Source organism: Juglans microcarpa x Juglans regia, chromosome 3S, assembly GCF_004785595.1.
Source record: "Juglans microcarpa x Juglans regia isolate MS1-56 chromosome 3S, Jm3101_v1.0, whole genome shotgun sequence".
NCBI lineage: Eukaryota > Viridiplantae > Streptophyta > Magnoliopsida > Fagales > Juglandaceae > Juglans > Juglans microcarpa x Juglans regia.
The window spans coordinates 9,817,360-9,839,878 of record NC_054599.1 but is presented as its reverse complement, the minus strand read 5'-3'; positions in this window follow the sequence as shown (position 1 = coordinate 9,839,878).

Sequence of the window (22,519 nt, the reverse complement as noted above, 5' to 3'; positions counted from 1 at the left end):
ATGGCAAAGACCTGCGGGGGATAATTGTAAGCTTAACTTTGATGCTGTTGTTGACCTTAAAAACAGGAGGATTGGTATTGGAATTATTGTTAGGGATTGCAATGGTGATATTTTGGCTTCAGTTTGTTCTAGGAAGGATCATGTGGTTTCTCCTTTTATTTTTGAATGCCTTGCTTTGAAAATGTCGATTGAGCTATGCTTGGAGATGGGTTTCTGGTCTGCCATGATGGAAGGGGATGCTAAAGGGGTGATAGATGTAGTGCTTTTCGAGGAGAATGATGAATCTGAACATGGTCAGCTGATTGAGGATATAAAGAGGCTTCTAACACATGGACTACATTGGTCTTTGAGTTTTATACATAGGGAAGGAAATATAGTTGCACATAAACTTGCTAAACTGTCATTACAAACAGCAGGTGAACTCTGTTGTATAGAAGAAGGTCCACAGGAAATTTTACAATACATTGTAGATGATAATAGTTGTACTGTTTGAGTTTATATATGAAATGAGGTATTCTTGATTCAAAATAAGAAAAAAAAAGTACTATATAGTAGAATAGTATATTACTAATACTATACCAATACTAATATACTAATATAATATACTATACCATACCCATACTAATATACTATTATACTATACTAATATTATATATACTATACTAATACTAACACTATGCTATACTATACATACTATACTACAGTATATATTAGTATATACTATATGATATATAATATTATAATATTAGTAGTATATCATATATACTGTATATATATATATATATAATAGTGTATATATATATATATAGTTTCCGCGCATGAGGACAATTGTTTGTGGTATATACGTTTTGATTGTTCACGAACAGTACATTAACCGTTCAAATAGTTTCTGGGCACCAATAAAGCACGATAGAGCTAGGCTCCATTCTGAAAATTTGGCGTTCGAATAGGTAAATGAGTGTTCGAACGAAAAATTAAAACAATCAAACGGTTAATAAATATATTCGAATGGAATTCCATTAATGTTCAAATGGAATATTGAATCATTCAAAAGGAATCTCTAAGGTTAGTGATGCAAGATCACCTACGTGGGAAAACTTTCCTACTTATTTGCCTACATTTAAGGGAATATGTTGATGAATATTTAATTTGATAGTTTGAATGCGTTTATAAAGCATTCAAATTGATAATAGGTGAAATAAACTGCGCTAAAGTTAGGCGCCATTGTGAAAAATTAGCGTTCGAACGGGACGGTTCAGAATTTAGTGCCCATGATTTCTAGCCCAGGGATCTCACCAAGTGTTTTTTCTCCAAGTAATGGTACGGTGGATAGCTTGGTAGAGAGAGAGGCAGCATCCTAGGGGGAGAGAGAGAGAGAGAATGGTAGAGAGAGAGTACGTCCTAGAGAAAGAGAGAATGATTAGAAGTTGGTTGGTGGGTTGATAGTGTGAAGAAGTTGAGGTTTGTATTTGTTTTCAAATTTATTGATGTATTTCGAATTAATTTGAAAATTTGATTTATGATTTCTCTCATAAAGATTTATCTTTTTATATGAAGCTATTGATGATTTGTGGAGATTTATTGGATTGTACAAATTTGAGGTAAGGTTTCTAAAACATTTGGGGATAAAAAATGTGGTGATGATTTGTTAGTATGTTAGTGTGATTCGGGGATGAATAATTTGGTATTTGTGAAAATAATTAGTGTAATGTATTTGGTATTGATGTATTTATATGTATTGTGTGATTTGTGAAAATAATTAGAGTAATGTATTTGGGGATTGAAGTGTTTCAAATTTTCATGATATTTGTTTAAATTTGGAGTAACGTTAATGTTATTATGGAATATTTTAGTAAGAAAGTATGTTAGTGTGATTTGTGAAATTAATTAGAGTAATATTTTTAATGTTGTTAGTATGTTAGTGTGGTTTGGGGATGAATAATATGGTGATTTGTGAAAATAATTAGAGTAATGCATTTGGCTATTGATGTATTTATATATATATATATATATATATATATATTTATATATATTGTATTATTGTCTGATTTGTGAAAATATGTTAGTATGTTAGTGTATTTTTTTTCCATAATTTCCTATTAATTTTGAACCCAAATAATATCAATTAATTTGCATAAAATACCCAAATTAAAATAATATGATTAATTTGCATAAAATATCCTAATTAAAATAATATGATTAATTTGCTTAAAATACCCTAATTAAAATAAAAACCAAATAAAATACCCAAACACTAATAGTTAGATCAAATAGACAAAAAGTCCATAAAATACCCTAATAGACTTGGTTTACTAGTTAGAAGTCGATACTTAGTAAGTAAGGATGAAAGTGTCTACTAAGTGTGTTTGCATAATTGATTTCATATCCAATTGAACCCTAGACCCGTTTGAAAGTTGTGCCCTATTATTCGTAAAGAATGGTTGGGTACAACTCTTGAATTGTCCGAAGTTAACAGTTTGAGATTCTATCATCTATATAGCATATATATTCAGTCTAAACTTTCATATTAGTTTTAGAATTTTTGGTTTAGTGTTTCCTTTCATTCTTTAGGTGTGTGATCTGTAAGTTCCTCAGCCTGTGGATAGGGCAGATGACTTTTCATGACTAGCATACTTGGAGAATGGTATGGAAATGCTGGCAAAATTTTGACTAACATGAGAGTGTTTGACTGAGTATATATGCAATGTAGATGAATGCGATATGATCAACTACCTTATCAGAATACAAGCAGTGAATATGGAAAGACCCGTGATAGTGTTTATTCTTGACTTCAGTTTTTTTGTAATGGTAGTCGAGTAACAAAAATACAATAGATAAGAGTTGAATGTTGCTGGAAAATAATCTTGGTAGAGACTGTAAGAAATATGCATAAGGGGTGAAGTTTTTTTTATAGAATTTGCTCACGGGAGTATTAACACTCTAGGTTTTATAAGATCTCCTTGCAATAAGTGCAAAAACCTTAGTTTTATAACTTGGTGCTAGTGGAGGAGCACTCATATGTCAACAGAATCGATCCTAAATACTCACCGCGGGTCTTACATGGGAAACCATTTTCTTAAGGAACCAAATTTAGCACCCAGTCCAAACAAATGGAGAAAGATAACGATATCGACATAAATGTGGATGTATCTAATAATAGTGAAGATAATGAAAAGGATATGGCGGAAATGTTAGGCAATCTTGGTATTGGAATGTTTGGGGTGAGGAATATAGAAAGAACATCTACTCAATCATTTGAGGCAAATGGAAATTTTGGAAAATTATGGGAGGATGCACAACTAGAACTGCATGAAGGGTGCACTCGTCATATCAAGTTATCTTTCACTGTGAGGTTATTTCATATTAAGTTTATAGGTCGTATTTCTGTAAAGGTCATTAGCATGTTGCTTTATTTATTTAAGAATAATGATAGGCTTACAACTATTTTACCACCTCTTTACTGCTCTTAGTATATTTGTTTTTTTTTCTTTTAAGTATTTTTTTAACATCCTTAATCATTAAAAAAAATTAAAAATATATAATTTCACTAATAGTCACTTCCTAAACCATTAAGTAAAAGAAAATTTTAAAAGAAATTAAAAAATAAAAAAGAATAGTAGAAGAGTGGTAAGGCTATTATTATTCTTTATTTAAAGAGGCTTTCCTATCGGATAACATATTATCTTGTAATTTTTATGACGCGAAGCAATTGAAGCGTGAGGGTTAGGATTCAATTATAATATCATTCACGCATGTAAGAATGATTGTGTTCTCTTATGGCAACAATATGTAGAATTTGATGAATATTCAGTGTGTCATGATCCAAGATGGACGTTCAATAAGAGTAATGTACCCCACAAAGTGTTAAGACATTTTTCATTAATAAACTTCAAAGATTGTTTACATCCTGGTTGATCGCGAAAGATATGTCTTGACATCACACAGAAAGAATCGAAAATGAAAACTTTCTTTCGTATCCTGCAAATTCTATACAATGGAAAAAATTTGATGTCGAGTACCCATGGTTTGTTGAAAAACCTCACAATGTACTACTTTGGTTAGTAATGGATGGTTTTAATCCATTTGACAACATGAGCACTTCTCATAGTATTTGGCCAATCATATTAATGTCCTATAATTTGCCACCTTGGAAATGCATAAAGGATCCATACTTTATGATGACTCTACTTATACAAGGGTTAAGATCACAAGGGAATGAAATAGATGTATATCTTTAGCCATTGACTGTAGAGTTGAAAGAGTTGTAGGATCATGGTATCAGTACATATGATGCGGCCTCATCAAGGGAGTTCAAGATGCATGTTGCAGTCTTTTGGACAATAAATGATTTTTCAGCATATAAAAACTTGTTTGGGTGGAGCACAAAAGGTAAAATGGATTGTCTTATTTGTAATAAAAATACTCAATCTCAGTGATTGACAAATGGTAGAAAATTATGTTTTATGGGACATCGTTGATTTTTACCTCATAATCATAGATGATGTTCAAATAGAGCGATGTGTGATGGAAAGGTTGAATGTAGGTCATCATCGCTAGATTTGTCTGGGCTAAATATTATCACGCAATTGATGGATGTTTTAGAAAACAAATTTGGCAAGGATGCGAGTGCTTGAAATAAGAAACGACAAGCAGTGGAGTTGAATTGGATAAAAAAAAGCATATTCTTTGAGTTGCCATACTGGTTCTACCATGACACTGTGCCTGCGACGCCCTAGATTTCGCTTGGGATCTGACAGACATCTGAAGCGTCTGGACATGCTACACAAGGTTACTTGCCCCTGTTTATGAGAGATAAAGATGCAATGTTCCTAACATGCATCTAGTAATATGCAATATTCGCAACAAATAATTTTCGTTTTCTTTGAGAAACACTATGTACCAAACTAATAATATTTCAAATACTTAAAACATGATCCATACATATTGAACGAATAAACATCCATGATTACAATACATATTTCAAAAGACTGTAATCTTAAAACATGGGAGACCAAACTCTATAATTACATCACCAAAATATAACTAATAGGCTAGTTCATCGAGTAACTCACGTAACTCGACCAACAATATCATAATACTATCCAAAAATAAAAACTAAGGAGGCCATAGGCTTCACGTCGTGTCAGCACCGCCTAATCAACCTCTTCCAATCGGCCAGGCTCCATTCCCTCTCCTCGGCTTGACACATCTCCTACCATTCAGGAAAATAGTAGCTGGGACTACCACGGTGAGATTTGAATACAAATCTTAGCAAGTTAACAGAGAACATCCACACAAGTTAATGATGCATGCATGGCAGTAAAGATATAAATGCATAATCAAAATCATAAGCAAGTATAAAATAACTTGACATGTAACATGGCATATACTGACATGGCTTGAACTAAAACGTAAATTGAACTAGAAACTTGACATGACATGAACTGAATGTGAAATTGAAACATGATTGAATGTGAACTTGAAATGTGATTGAACGCGAATGTGAAATACATGAACTTAGAATCTTGTTCAATAAGCTTAACAAATGAAAGTGACCATGTGGGTGCTATACTGGTTCTCTTGAGCCATGTGTTCCTATTGATTACCGCATCACAACACAAATATCTACACCAGTTGTGAGTGCATTGAGATACATGCTAGTTCACAAATATTTGCACTTGTAGTGGACACACGTATTGTACGTGCTAGTTCACAGGTATCTTGCACTTGCTATGGACACACGTGCTATACATACCCCATACAAGTACGTATAAAATGAAATTGAAATGTTAGTGGCACCATTGGCATTAGTGCTTGCTGCGCTTCGATGACCAGTTAATTAGGCCACATTCACAACTTGTTGACCTTTACTTTGTCAACCTATGGAATTTCACACTAGTTTAGACACTCCAGCATGAACAAGGAAGTTTCACAAAGATATTACCCTATCCTAGCACTTAGGGTTGTGATAGACGTAAACAAACTTGACATGACTTGAAAGGTTGTTCTCGAGATACACAAACTTCACTCGAGATGAAACGTGACATGAAACGAAAGGATAAAAATCCTGACGTAACGTAACATGACACGAACATGAGACGAAAGACATAACATACTATGAGATAAAAAAATTTTGTAGTATGGCATAACATGTAACAGACTATATTTTGTAGCATGACATAACATGTAATAGACAATATTTCATAACATGACATAACATGTAATGTACAATATTTTGTAACATGGCATGATATATAACAGACAATATTACATGACATAACATACGTGTAATAGATAGATAGATAGCAGTACATAACATGATATACTTGTAACAGATAGCAATACGTGACAGAATAAATTGTGTAATAGATAATCATGAAGTAACATGACATAGTATGGAATATATGATAACGTACATATATAAACTGTAATTCCATTACTCAAAACACATATGTAAATAATCTGATAGTAAATTAAGAGTTAACTTACAATGATTGTTGCATTTTACGAGGCAAAGTACGAAATACGAGAAATTGTAAGTAGGAGTTCTAAAAGTTAGAAACTTACACTAACAATTAGAAACATGAAGCAATGCAACTTAGAGTAAAATTATAATTTTATCCTGTACATGTGGAAAAAATGACTATTTTATCCCTAACTTAAGGATTTCACATCCTAACTCCAAAAATACCAAAACTTACATTCCTTACGTAAATATTGTCATAAACTCAAATATCAATTTAGGAAAATTGAAAACTAAATACAACTATGCAAAACATCCTAGGGCCGAAACTTTCAAAGGCCATTTCTCTTTGATTTTTGTTGCAATATTATCTAACTCTAAAACTCATGATCAAACTGAAATATTGTAACAAAAATCCTCATATCCTAAGTTTAAGAACATGCTTAAAACATACAACAAAATTATACTTCACATAATCACAAAATTCTTTAGTAAAAAAATCCAAACTTTTTAACTAAAATATTACTCTTGAATCTCAAGGTTTTGGCCTATTTCAAAATATTTCCAAGAACTCAAAAGATCCAAAAAATCCATCTAGCATGTTCATAACACATTCTTAAGAACTAACATGTTTTGAATCAACACATAAAAGTCAACAAAAACCACAAAATCTCACTTGAAGTTCTCAGCTCCAACACTTAGCCAAAAACAGAAATATTTTCTCAACTTGTTTTGATCAAACACTTGATCCAAGGCATACCATGGTGAGATCTTCAAACCAAAATATCAGTTTAAAAATGTGTTCTAAAGTATATCTAAGCATTAAACTTAAAACCACATAGCTAAAAAATAATTCAAAACATGGATCTAACTAAAAATATCACACTTTTGACCCATCTGTACAATCTCTTGCATAAAAGATCACATCTTTGAAACCAACGCCAACAATTTCCAAACTAACATTCTAACATGTAGATAAAAGGATTAGTATCAAATAAAAATATCAAGGCCCTTGGAATAAGAGTAAACCACAAAAGACTTAAACTTAAAACAAAAATTGTTTTCCTCTTCTAGTTTCTAACCTTTTAGATTTGAGAAAATCATTCACCGAAAGCTTTAATCATGCAACTAATCTATAACAAAAATTAATATATACATGTTGAAAACACTCCCTAAAATGTTCGGACTAAGATTTGTCCACTAGTTTGGTCAAAAACTCCAAAACACAACACACTATCTAGATTATGGTCCAGAATGACCTTTACAAGGTTAGAACAACAAGATACCCCAAGAAAACTATACTCAAAGACAAACAACTGTTATGAGAAAATAATTGTGATAAGATACCTACAAATGTTTTGTTTAAACAATGGCATGCAAAAAATGTCTAGAATCTGCTCAAGAGAACTTCTAAGGGTTTCTTTCCAAGAATGGGGTGAAAAGTGGTGACGTGAGGGAAGTGGTGACCTGCACACCTCAAGTACTTCTAAAAAGGGAGGTATGACCTTGTATGACATCTTGAGGAATGGTGGTTAGGTCACAAAAGGTAAGAATAGTGAAGGGGAGTGGCTGCTGCTACTGCCATGTAGAAAGAGGGTGATGAGGTGGATTTTCCTCTCATATCAAGGGACTCTTTGGGGCAGTTCATGGGAAGAGGTTCGTCTACCATCGATAGGGGAAAAATTCCTCAAGAAGGTTTTCCAAGGTGACCAAAATTCATGGGCCTTAAACAAGTGGGCTTCATTTGGCATTTAAAGAGGGTTTGGTTAGGGTTTGAGATGCTATTAAGGCTAAATCCAATTTTTCTTGGCCCAAAAAAATTTTCAAGATTTAAAGGGGTGGATAATGATGTTATAATATGAATTTGAGGAATTAACAACACATGAAAGTGATTTAATCAAGTGATACACACAATACTAGAAATCGGATCAAATAGGATTTGCGGGCCAACTTTAGGGTTTGGGGAAACTGTTTAGGATTTTAGTTTCAACCAAGCTTTTGAGGTTTCAATTAAATTCCAATCATTTAGGATTTCACTAGGATTGAGACCTTCTTTGGTTTGACACAATTTGGATGGTTGGATGGAATAGGATTTTGCTTAGGTGGCATGATATCACACCTTGATTTCCTTCACAAGTGTGGCTAAGATATTGTCAAGTGTCCAAATAAAAATTCTCTAACTTAATTTAGACATTCCACATTATGATTCTGAAAGCACTACACTAGGTGCTACTATTGAGGTTACTATACACTCTAAAAAAGTGAAAAATCTTAAATATACACACTAAACTAACTGTGCAATTCCTTTATCAAAATTCAATCCCAAATTGCCTCAAAATAAATAAAAAAACTCATTTTTGAAAAAACGTTTCGTCCGAAAATTGAAAATGAGATTACTGTGCCATAAAATCTTAAATAATCAATTAAGTCTACTGGCGCAGAGCATATGGCATTCTGACACTTTTAACTATCTCAAATAAATAAAACCGTGCTTTTGGCACCATAGTGAGTGGCAACACTATGCGATTAGTGGATTCATGAAAACTTACGGAATTTCATGAGGTTCCTAAAGTTTAAAGAAATTCCACCATTGAATCTTTAAAGGTTGTTACAGTGCCATTAACTAGATGTTATGCATATTGAGAAAAATATCTGTGAGAATATACTTGACACTCTGATGTCAATAGAAGGGCAGACGAAAGATACAACTAACTCTCGAAAAGATTTAAAGGAGTTGAGGATAAAGAAGGAGTTGCATTTGCAAGATAATGGGTCGTCAACTTATATGCCCCTTGGTTGGTATACATTGTCAAATGATGAGAGAAAAAATATGAGTGGTTCATGGCAATCAAATTACCTTATGGCTATGCTTCGAACATGTCAAGATGTGTGCGAACCTATGATTGGAAGATAACAGTTTTCAAAATTCACAACTGTCATGTATTTTTGCGGCATTTGTTGCCAGCTGGGGTGCGTGAAAAGCTTACTCGAGATGTTCATGCAGCTCTGGTAGGATTAGAGGGATTTTTTAGGGGCATTTATCGTAGAATGTTGAGAGTTGATGCATTAGTAAAGATGGAAGCTAAGACTGTAGTGATATTGTACAAATTGGAGAGTTTGTATCCACCACCATTCTTTGATGTAATGGTTTACTTGGTTGTGCACTTGATTCATAAGGCTTTAGTTGCTGAACTGGTCCAGTATAGATAGATGTATCCTATTGAACGGTTTTTTAGAAAACTTAAGCAATTCGTAGGGAATAAGGCTCGTTCGGAAAGTTTGATTGCAGAGTCATACATTGATAACGAATGTCAAACATTTTGTTCGATGTATTTTCATGGGGTTGATACCAAATTCATGCAATTGGACAAAAATTATGAAGGTGGACATTTAGGAGTTAACTGATCGTTCTCCATATTTTCTCAAACTGTACGTCTCATAGGCACACAAGAGGGTTATGACCTATGTGGACGAGAGTTTGATAGAGTTCAATGGTATGTATTGAATAACTGCGTAGAGATTGATAACTACTTGAGGTTAGTGATCTCTATGTATAAAAATAAATTAGACGTCCTGGAATATAAAACAGTGTGCTCCTAGGGTGCTCCGCGTTTTCTGGAATATTTCTCTTGGTTCATTTTTTTGAATACTGCGCCTAGGGTTCGCCCATGGCGGCTCCCCCTCTGGTGGCTTCCACACCCGCAGGGACTTACGAGGATGGTGCTGATTCGAGGTCCTATCTCCAGGCGGTATCCAACCAGGATATATTTTCTCCGATGTCAAGATGTCTAAAGTGGCTGAAGACTCTCATTTTGCGCTTGTTCTTGAGTTTATGAGGACGCGACCTTCTATTGATACGATTAGGAGGAACTTAATCCAATCGCGGGGTTTGTTGGAGGTGCCAACCATCAGTTTCATGGACGACTTTCACGTCCTCCTTCAACTGAAATCTGATCGAGACTTCGTGCATGGATGGGCCAGATAGGGAAGGATGATTCAGGGCCATGTGTTTCGTTTGTTTCGTTGGACAAAGGATTTCAATCTGCGGAAAGAATCCTCCCTTGCATCTCAATGGATCTTTTTACCACATATGCCTTGCATATGTACAGGCAGGATTGTTTACAGATTTAGGCGACTCGTTTTGGGAGATGTTTAGGCAAGGACAATGCCACTTTGCATAGAACAAGAGCATCGAGGGCAAGGATATGTGTGGAGGTTGTTTTATTGGAGGAACCAGTCCAAAGATTTCCGATTGTGGTATCTAATAATAATACGATCTGGTAGGAAGCCCGTTATGAGAAGCATGAATTTTATTGTTCCAAATGTTACCGTCAAGGACACACTGCAATGGTTTGCCATGTGGGGATTACACAGAATGGTGGAATGGGGAAGGAGGTTTCTTGTCAGTTTCCAAAGAATGTGTGGAAGGAGAGGGTTGAAGAGCCAGCCCAGGATAAAGGCAAAGGGGTGAGTAGGGAGTCTAGCATTAAAGATACACTTTTGCTGGAAGACGTGCAAGGCAGGGATAGATCCAGCGTGAACAAGCCTAGTAGAGATGGGCAGGGCAAAAATAGTGGTGTTCGGCATAGTGCATAGGTTGATGATGATGTGGTTGAGGTAGTGGACATTCCTAATGAATCTGAAGTAAAGGATACACCATTGCTGGAAGACCTATTTGGGAGGGATGGCTCAATGGAGATGGCACCAGATCAAGATGGGCAGGGCGAGAACAGTGTGGTTTGTCATAAAATAAATGGTAATGGAGCTATGGTTGAGGCGATGGAAGTCTAGAATGCTCCTTTAGTGAAACCAAATATTGAAGAGGTGCTGGAAGCAATAGAGGCTGTTATAGTTTCCTTTATATCCCCGCCTGATGGGGAGCAAGGAGATGACCAGAGGATGGTTTTGCAACCTAACTGGCTGTTATGTCATGGGGAGGAGGTTTTTGAGTTCCCATTTGGGGGTTGAAAGTGTATGTGGGTTGAAAAGTGGCCAAATGGAAATAGTGATTGCTCTATTAGAAATGGAATGCACGGGGCTTGGGTGGGTTGAAGGTCTTTCTAACGGTGTGCATGACATGGATTGCTTGTCTAAGGGTGAGGATAGGGGTTGCTTTCAACCTTTTTCTAAGGAAAAATCATACGATTTTGATCCAGGAATACAAAATCTTATAGGAAGGGATAAAGGGAAAACTGTTGTTTGTCATTCACAAAGGGTTGCGGCCATGTCTCTAAACTTACTTAATGTTTGAGAATCTTATGGTATGGAATGTGCGTGGTTTAGGAACTTCCAAGAAAAGATTAAGGAGTTTGGTTAGGAAGTTTAACGTGGCTATTGTTGGGATTTCCGAGCCTTTTACTAAGGTTAGTAGATTGCACCGCCTGGCTCTATCTCTGGGTTTGCCAAACTATTGTAGCAATGCGACAACTAATGGCAAACTATGGATTTTTTGGCATGAGTGCTATGAGTTTGAAGTGTTGGGCATGTCGACCTAAATGATCACTGGCTGGTTGAAAAGGGGTCAGGAGTCCATCTTAATCACTTTTGTCTATGCGAAGTGTACCCAAGTTGAATGTCGGGAGTTATGGTTGAGCTTAGAGGTGTTCAAAAATCTAGCCTCACCATGGCTTGTAGCTGGAGACTTTAATGTGATTCGTAATGATGAAGAGCGGATTGGAGGAAGCACCAGACCAATATCTTCCATGGAGGATTTTAATGGATGTATCGATACATGCGAGCTCATGGATTTGCATGCTGTGGGGGATTGGCTATCTTGGTTCAATGGTCATGCCGGTGTTTCTCGTAGCTGGGCAAGACTTAACCGAGTCCAAATTGATCCTCAGTTGGCCTCTTTGTATCCTAATGCATTTCTGGAATACCTGGGAAGGAAGACCTCAGACCACTGCCCTTATTCATTTGGTTTCAAAGACCAGAGGTTCGCTACGGCCTGTCACCATTTCACTTTCAGAATATGTTGTGCACACATGCAAATTTCCCGTCGTGCATTGAGAAGGTTTGGGTAGAACCTGTGCACTCTATGGGTCTCTTGCATCTAGTGGAAAAGCTTAAAAAGACAAAAGTGGTTCTACGGGCATGGAATAAACACACTTTTGGTATGGTGGATCATAATATTAAGGCACTGGAAGAGAGAATGAATCAATTGGAATCTCGGCTGTAGGAAAGCTTTGATCAGCAAACGGAAGAGGAGCTACTCATTACGAAAATGGAACTGGACAATTAGGAGCATTAGGAAGAAATAAGGTTGTCGTAACTTGCCAAGAAAAAGCGGCTCCAAGATGGTGACCAAAATTCTAAATTTTTCCATACCTCCGTTAACCAAAGAAGGAAGAGGAGTATGATTTCTAACTTGAGTTTAGACGATGGAAGCAGGTTGGAGGGCCCAGAGCAGGAGCACTAGGGTGCAGTTGCCTATATTCAATCCTTTCTTTCTCAGCCGACTCATGTAGAGGAGCTGGATTTGTCCTCGCTAATAGAGATAAGTATTTCTAAGGAAGCGAATTCTATCCTTTGCCAAGCCCCTTCAGCGGAGGAGGTGCTTTTGGCTTTACATTCTATCCCCAAAGATAGCTCTCCGAGGCCGGATGGTTTTGGTTCTGCTTTCTACCTCGCTTGCTGGGAGATTGTTAAAGAATACGTGGTGGCTACGGAAAGAGATTCTTTTACGAGCTCACCTTTGCCACAATGTTACTCCTTGTCATATATTATCTTGATTCCAAATGTGGAGGAGCCGAAAAGTTTTGATGAGCTTCGGCCTATCAGTTTATGCTCGGTTGTTTATAAATTTTTTTTCTAAAGTCTTGGTTCAAAGGATGACTTGCCTCTTGCCTCAATTAATTTCTCATGAACATGGGGCTTTTATTCCAGGACAGAGCATATTTGAAGATATTACTTTGGCGCAGGAGATGGCTCACTCCTTGCATAAGAAAGTGCAAGGCAGAAATCTCATGATCAAGATTGACATGGCCAAAGCTTATGATAGGGTCGATTGGTCTTTTCTCCTTTGGGTATTGCAGAGTTTTGGCTTCTCTTCTCATTTTTGTAGCTTGGTGAAGGAATGTGTGCAATCTCCATGGTTTTCCATTATGATAAATGGGATGATAAATGGGACTTATAAATGTTTTTTTAAGTCGTCACGAGGTCCTCACCAAAGTGACCCTTTTTCCCCATATTTATTTATTATCATGCAAGAGGTTTTGTTTCGTCTACTTCAGAAGCATTTGGAGGAGGGACGTATTGGCTGTTTCTCACACCCTTTGGGGCCCCCTCTAGTGTCTCATTTATTTTATGCGGATGATTTATTGGTTTTTGTGAATGGGGAGAAAAGATCACCTTATGAATATTTTTGACTCATATGCAAAGTGATTTGGTCAATTGATTAATAAGGACAAATCTATTATTTTTTTTTTCTCAAAATTGATATTAGTTTCTCGAAGGCAGAGCTTGAGACTGTTAACAAGTTTTATGGCAAAGAAGTTTCCTGTAATTTACCTGGGTGTTCCTCTTATTTCAGGTAGACTTACAGCTCGGAATATCGAGCCGTTGGTCTCAAAAATTAAAGGGAAGGTTGCAGGCTGGAAATTGAAGCTACTCTCTCAAGGTGGTAGGCTCACACTACTCAAACATGTCCTATCAAGTATGGCCACGCATCTGTTGGCGGTTTTAAAAATCCCCATGGTGATTTTCAAAAGGCTAAGTTCCATCTTGTCTACTTTTTTCTGGGTGGAGACTAATGGTAAAGCTCGAATGAAGTGGTGTGCTTGGGACAAAATTTTTATGCCTTTTAAGGAAGGGGGTCTTGGTCTTCATAAGTTCTCGGAAGTTCAACGATCTTTACGCATGAAGTTTGCATGGCGGTTGTTAACTATTGATAATTTATGAACTCAATTTTTTCGAGCGAAGTAAGTGAGAAATGGTCATTTGATGCTTACAGAGCCAAAGGGCACGGCTTCTAGGTTCTGGAAATTAGTTATGCAAGTACTTCCAGAGGTGCTCCAATTTAGAGAGGGCGGTTCCTCCTTTTGGTTTGATCACTGGCTTGTGAGTAGGCCTTTTTCTGCTTCTACTGATTTAATTCAGCAACGGGGATTGCGCATTCAGGATGTTTGGGTGGATGGCAGATGGGAAGAGGGATGTCTTGTGGAGCTAGTTGGTGTTGATAAATTGAGAGGATTATGCAACATATAACAGATGGGAAGGAAGGTTGGGACAATATCATCTGGCAACTTGCTAGTGATGGTTGTTTTTCTTCATCAACGGCGTGGGACATCATTTGGGTAAGGGGGCTACAACAGCCTGGGATGGAGTGGATTTGGCACTTTGCTCTGCCGAAAAAAATTGTTGTATGTATGTGGAAAGCAAAGGTGAATGGGTTGGCTACAGATGACAGAATTCGGTCCTTGGGCATCCCATTAGCTTCACGATGTGATTGCTGCTTAAGGAGCAGTAGTGAGTCACTTGATCATGTGTTGGCTACAGGGGAGGTTGCTGTAGAAGTTTGGGACAGGGCTGAAATGGCTTTGGGCCTGCCTCATTTGGCAACTCATTCTTGGTGGGCGACGGTGGTGCACTGGTTCTCCTTCACCAAAAAATCTTAACAGTGTGGTGTTCTCATTGGTCTTCATCCATACATTATCACGTGGCGTCTTTGGGTGAGATGTTGTAAGACCAGGATAGAGGAATGTCTCGAACTAGCTGAAAGTGTATGGCTAGTGGTAAAAGTATGGTTGCAGAAATTGTCAGGCTTGCTCTTGCATTCCAAGCGTCTTCCAACTGTAGATATCTCTATTTTGCAGGCACTGGAAATTCCTCTATGCAGTATTAGGAGTAGAAGGGCACGACTGATTTATTGTTTTAAACCTACTGAGGGGTGGGTCAAGATCAACATAGATGGAAGTTGTAGAGGGAATCCTGGAACGTGTGGAGGTGTCGGTGTGATTCGGGACCACTGGTGCGAGTTTATTGGTGCTTTTCCGTCCCATTTTAGACATGGAACTAATAACATGGCTGAGTTAAGAGCCCTAGTATTTGTCGTGCGCATGTGTAGGGAGATGGCGTTTATGTAGCTGGAGATAGAGTGCGACTCCATGCTAGGGGTAAATTGGTTGTTGGCTAGGAAGTGCTTGAACTGGTAATTATGGAATTACTAGGAAGATCTCCTCACCTTGTTATCAGGATTTCGTTTCACTGTTGCACATCAACCTAGAGAAGGTAATGGTCTGGCAGACTATCTTGCGAGACAAGGGGAGGCGGGTATTGTTTGGCGATACACGGATTGGAATTCACTACTGAGAACCTTAAGGGTTAGCTTAGGTTGGACAAACTGGGCTTGCTGCACATTAGAACTTGACGATGAGTCATTTTAGATTTGTTTTGGTGCTTTGTTATTGTTTTGTTTTTTTAATAAGGTTTGGGCTGGTGATATTTTGTTTCTACGGTATTCCTCCGCCATAAGTGAGGGTTTTTTTCAATAAAGCTGGGAGGGAGTCACTCATGGACAGGTGGCCTTCGTCTTTTTTTTTTTAAAAAAAAAAAGTTCTGGAATATAATATAACTAATATGAATTTATTGTTAACTTCAACATGTGCAGCGAATATATTCAATTACTTCGAATGGATGGAGTAAAAAACGTAGAAAAGAAGCACAAAGAAGTGTTCGCCTAGTGGTTTGAACATACGGTATTACTAAAGAATGTCTTACTATATACAAATTTCATACTATTGAGAGATAGATTTTTTCCTATCAAACACTAATATAATTGAAATAAAATTTATTGATGTAGGTTATATCACAATATGGTGATAATTCAGAAGAAATCTCAAGTGAACTATATGCTTTGGCATGTGGTCTGTCTAGGCAGGCCATTCAATATTTAGCATGTTTGGTGTGTAGATATAGATTTCACATGACTGACAAAGAATGATTTAGAAAAATTCAAAATTGTGAGATCGTAGTCGAAGGAAGCCATGTGGAGGAGAACATTGACTTATACGAAGTTGTCGAAGATATCCTTGGGTTAAAGTACATGGGGGACATATGATCTAGTTGTTTAAATGTAATTGATGGGATGTCTCAAATCCTAGGTTGAGAGTGCGTAATGATGAATATTTTGTGAGGGTCAATACATCTTGCACATGGTATGAGGAGGACCCTTTCGTTCTCGCTTGTCAAGCAAATCAAGTTTTTTATTTATATGATCCAGAGTACAAAAATCCATGGTGAGTAGTACAGAAGTTTGTAACAAGAAATGTATATCATTACATTTCAGAGGTAGATGGACAACATGAAGAATTTGATGGTCCAACAAAAGAATAAACATATCAAGAAAACGAATCAGGCATCAATTTATTTGTTGATCTCAGCCAATATGACATGGTTCCATTGTGTAGAGAAGATGTTGAACTAGAAGTAATTGAGGGTGGCTTATCAGACGAACATGAGTCAATTGAAGTGTCTAGTGAGGATGAGGGCAACTAGTCCAACAAAACTAAAAGTGAATGATAGTTGTGTCTTTGTAAGTATTGTTGTTGTAAAAATAAAAATATTTTTGCGAATAATAATTTATTACATTTTAAAACATATATGTCTCTCAAAAGCAAAGCAACTCGTGCCATCTCTATCCATTACCGACTCCCCAATTGGTTCGCCTACCACTAATGGTGGGCCAACATTACCAGACCAAGAGTAAGGTATGTTATTTGTGAAATTGAAAGGGTTTGTGAGATGAATTAAGCAATAGAGCTTTAAAAATAAAATACAAGACTATATTATATGCTTTAAATATTGTATAGTTGCTGTAAATCATCGCTGAGGTCGATGTCTTACTAGAGGTGTCTACATAGAAAAAGTGCGGAAAGTGAAAAAAATTAAAGTTGATATTTCTAATCATCATAGCGATGGCTCTGGGGATCCGGCAGCTTGACTTGCTTCCTTTATTGGTACCCTTAGCCTAACATATGCACCCATAGCTACATCCTCCCGGGCTAGGTTTCTCCCAGATGTGAAAAATCACATCAAAACTCATTGTCTGGTGAGGAAGTAGAATAATTTTGTTAAGTTTTTACTTAATTTATAATTAGTTTATTCTTGAACTAATCGTTTCGCACTATTTCAAGGATGAGTTTAAGCTTGATTTTAGCCGGCAAGAGGATCGAGTAATTGTTAATGAGCTGATAAGTAATGCATTCTGAAAATACAAAGGTAGATGTTATGCACACTATCAAAAGTTTAATAGTGCAACAACGGCGCATCAAAACCTGTTCCAAAACTTGCCACCAAACGAATGAGAGAAGATTTGTGATATGTTTAAACCTCTAGCATATGTGGTAATTTTGCAGCTATCTTTCTTTTTTCTATATGTTAGATTCCTTAAACATATATTGTAATAATGTTGTTTCTTTTCTTGTAGCAACAAAGTGTTGTCAACAAAGCAAATACAACAAATTTAACGATACACCATCACGCAAGTTCTAGATCTTTTCATTGGTTGCAGAAAAACTAGTAACGTTATACTACTCATCGTTCAATATTAACATATCAACATTGATTGAAGTTATAATATAGATTTTCATTTTGCAGGAACAAAATAGTCCTACTGAGTATAATCTGACCCAATTGTACATTAAATTGCATACAAATAGTGATTGTGTTTGGACCAGTCCCGAAACAAAAGCAAATTATGTAAGCTTATTTATTTAGTTATTTATTTATTTTTGTATTACCTCATAATATTTATGTTATTTATACTATTTCTAGTGATTTTTCTTTTTGTTTATATTTTTAGGAAAAGATGGTTTCACTTCGGGAAAATGGTGCTGCTGCATCTGATGAATCTTTTGTTAACGATTTAGAGATCTTTTCTCAGGTTCTTGGACCCTGTTTTGGATATTTTAGGGGTTTAGGACGTTGCATGAAGCCTTCATCAACATCATCCTCTTCTCAAGTCAGATTGAATAACAACTCTTGGGAGTTAGAAAATGCAAGGCTCGAGATCGAACATTAGAGGTCCAAGCAACAAGAGTTAGAGGCTCAATTAATAAATCAGGCAGTGGATATGGAGGCACAATTAGTAAATCAAGCAGCGGATATAGAGGTGCAATCGGAACAAAATATGCAAAAGAAGAAAGAGATTCAACCAAAACAACTTAGTGAATTTAGTTTACAAAAGATTCCTCTTCCAGTGCAAGCATTATTTCATTTCCCACGTCCACTTCAAATTTTTCCTATACATTTTCTTAGTTCCACCATCTCTTCCCTTGCACAGTCACCATGGAAATAATGTAGAACCCTAACACAACATTTCCTCCTTGCTTTATAAAAGAATCAATGCCTTAAGTAAGCAGAAACAACTACAACATAGCAGCATAAAAACAACAACTGTTGCACCAGTCTATTCAAGCTCCTTCACTAGTCAATTCCTCTTCTCTCATGCTACAGTAACATCCTCCACCATCATGGAAATCATGGAAGCATCCCACATCAGTAACTAGAAGCACAAATAGAAATGAAAGCAAGCAATATCAAACTAGTGCAATAGCAAGTTCAACCTTAAGCCTCCTTTTCAGCCTTCGATCCTTGTAGTTTAGCCCCTCTAAACTCAGAATTTGTGCTGATCATGAACAACATCCCAACTTGCCTAAAACCTCAATTTCTCTTTATTGTGACAGCACATTGTGCCCTAGGCTTCTTTCCCTATTCAAGTATTAGTTTCAATGCTCCTACACTCGACCTAAAACTTGTTTGTTGTCCAAGCCATATCAACCAACCTAACTTCATGATTGTTGAGCATCTCGGATTCACCTTATTTAGGAATATTCCTCTTCTCTAATATTATATCCTCTTTTACTCTACACATATTAGATTGATAGTTGGATGGATATGAATGGAAGTTGAAAGGTATGCAGATATAAATGAAGGGTTGGACATGGTATTTGTCATGAATTGTGTAGAAGTTCTTTTATGCATGATATATATATATATATATATATATATACATATACATACACATATATGTGTAATGCATGTTTATGTGCTAAGGCTAGCTTGTAATTATACAGTTATGCTTGGTCTTGAGTCATACTATGCAATTGGATGTGAGAAAGTGAATTGAGCTTGGATATGAATTGTGTTAAAGTGTTGGGCAAGGTTTGTATGAATGGAGGAAAGGCATTGTATGTGATTGAAGAGTGAATTGTGCATATATTTGAATTGCATAATGGGTTATTTGAGTTGATCCATGGAAGCTTACTTTGAGAAATAAGAATGGAATGAAAGTGAGTTGGAATGATGCAAGTGAAGTTAAGTGCCATGGAGTTAGATGTAATGTGTGGATAATGTGTGACACTAATAAGTCCTAAGTTAAGAACATATAGCAAATTAAAGGAACCATGGAGGATCGCTCAAGGAAATGGTGATGTTATGGGTACGTAGGTAATGTCTATGTTTCATGAATGGAACCATAGTGATATAACTGGATGTCGAAGAGCACCTAAAAGTATATGTTATGAAGGCATGAATTGTATAAGGAGGTATTCAATGAAGATGTCTCAAGCCTTGAAGTTAAGGCTAAAGTTCCTAGAATGTATGGAGGGTTGGTTGGATAACAGCAAGGGTCCATGTGAAGGAAGTCTAAGTGAAGAATAATGGATGGTTACGACCATGTCAAATAGAAGGCTTAATATGTCAAGGATAATTTATTAAGCAAGTTCTAAGTTTAAATTCATTATGCTCTTGAACAGAAACTGACGCAAGTATATAAGCATGTTGGTGCCATCTAATACAAATTAATGGACTACATGAAATAAGAATGGCGTGGAGTTCAGGTACGTAGTTCGTACATTTCTATGGTTCTCTAAAAGAAAGTGAAAATAAAAAAATTTTTTTTATGCAAATGAAATCTTTATCTTAGAAATGAAATGACCATTTTAGAAATCTATCATATGTATATTTTTTTAAAGATATATATGTAACAAACATTTTTTGTTAACACTTTTTAAATACACCCTTATGATAGATAAATGTGATGCATGATGAAATGGATGCTTATTGAATGTGATTCATATCTATTTATGATTATGTCCTAATGAAATGAAAAGATGAGGATATGAAATAAAAGAAAGAATGAAAGAGAGAATCATGAATGAAAAGAAAGAAATGAGAGAATGGATGCTTGAAAATTTATAATGGGCCACATGAATATTATGATGTTATGGTATCGATTAAAGAGTAGATTGCATTGTTAGGATAGGCCCAGTGGTAGTGCGCCTAATGACCCCATCCCATGAATGGATTCCCAACCTGTGGCCACAGGCAAAATCCAGTTCACAAGGTCCACTAATTCTAACAAATGGAGTGTAATAGTATGAACTAACTAATGAAAGTGAGAACAATAGTATGTATGTAAATGAATGATAAATGTGTATAGTAAATGGAATGTTCGAGAATCATTGTGTGACACCCCAACCTAAGCTAGGTTCTTGAGGTTGAGATTTAGTTTTATTTCGGTTGAAGTGAGTACTGGCCCAAGGGTCAAAGAGATTAGAACCTTGTGAAGTGAGATATAATCCTATCTTTTATTAGTTAGTGAATAGGTGCCTAAGAACCAAGGGAAGACCCTAGGCCCAATAATTTTGGGCGACCATAAGGAGGAAGGCTTGAGAAAAGCCCACTAGCATTTCGATTGGCTTGGTGGAGGCACCACTTGGGTGCCAAGCAATAGGAAAACCTTTGGGTTTTCAAGAGGCAATCATTAGGCATGAAGAAATGAGGTTTCAGTTTTGCCAAGGGACACACCACTTGGCAAACATGCAAGAGCCATTAGGGTTTCTAGAAGAAACCACAAAGGAAGAAGAAAGGACATTTTCGGCCATGTGGAAGGAAGTCTCACCTGGCACTCATTGGACTTTTAGGTTTCCCGAAGGGAAGCAATCATTGAGGAAAGCCACTTAGGATTTTGGATTCAAAAGAGGAGGGGCACACGCCACCCACATGGAAGCCATCTTCCATTTTTTCCACTTGTCCCACATTCATAAAGTGCTTAGAGTTTCTAGAAATATAATTATGAGAGAGATGAAGAGAGGGTTCGACTTCCCAAGAGTCACACACCACTTGTCCCTCATGCAAAATGGTTTCAAGCTTCTAGAAGACTCCAATGATGAAGAGTAAGGGATTGTGATTTTCAGCCACTTCGCAAGCATGCATGTGATTTTAGGATTTTCTAGGAGAAATAATTAGAAGAAGAATTTAGGGTTTCGGTCATAGCAGAAGGTGCCACTTGTCCTTCATGTCTGAGAGTACCTTAGGTTCCAAGAGAAGCAATGATGAGAGGAAGAAAAAGGGTTTTCAGCTAGGGCAAGAAAAGAATGCCACTTAGCGCCCATGCATGAAAGAATTTAGTAAACTATTCAGATTCTGCAGCAGAGTAATGATGAGAGAGAGAGAGGAGCTATAAATAAGGCCATAAATGGTCGGCGCCCATACAAAAGGAAAGGAGGAAGAGCAAAGGTCATTTTTCAGCATTTCACTCATTTCCTCTCCTCTCCATCTCGTCCAAACACTAGAGGGTAGTTCCCTAGTTTTTCTCTCCATCCAAACACCATTTTCATGCAACTAGGAGGAAGATTCAAGAATATTTTTGGTGAAGATTGGCACAGTAAGAACATTCAAACCCTAGTCTCATTCTCTTCTCACACACACGCATGAGCAATGGGGAGTTTGTGAGCGATTTTGGTTTGAGAAGAACAAGGGTTGTGTTGAATTTTGTAAGAAGTACAAAGGAGAAGGTTGGGATGTCGGTTCGGCCATGAGAGGATGGACCATGCTTAAAGAGCAAGATTTGGGTCTGGTTTTTTTAGGGTTTCTCTATAAACCCAAGTCCTAGAGGGCTAAATAAGTAAAAAGGAATCCTTTGGATGCTTAAGGAGTATTCGAACACAACTAGGGTTTTATGCTTAGTCATCATTTGAGGAAACACAATCTTGAGAGCCATACACTTTTCGACCATTACGGTTTTGTTTAGTTGAAGTCACATTTGTCACACTT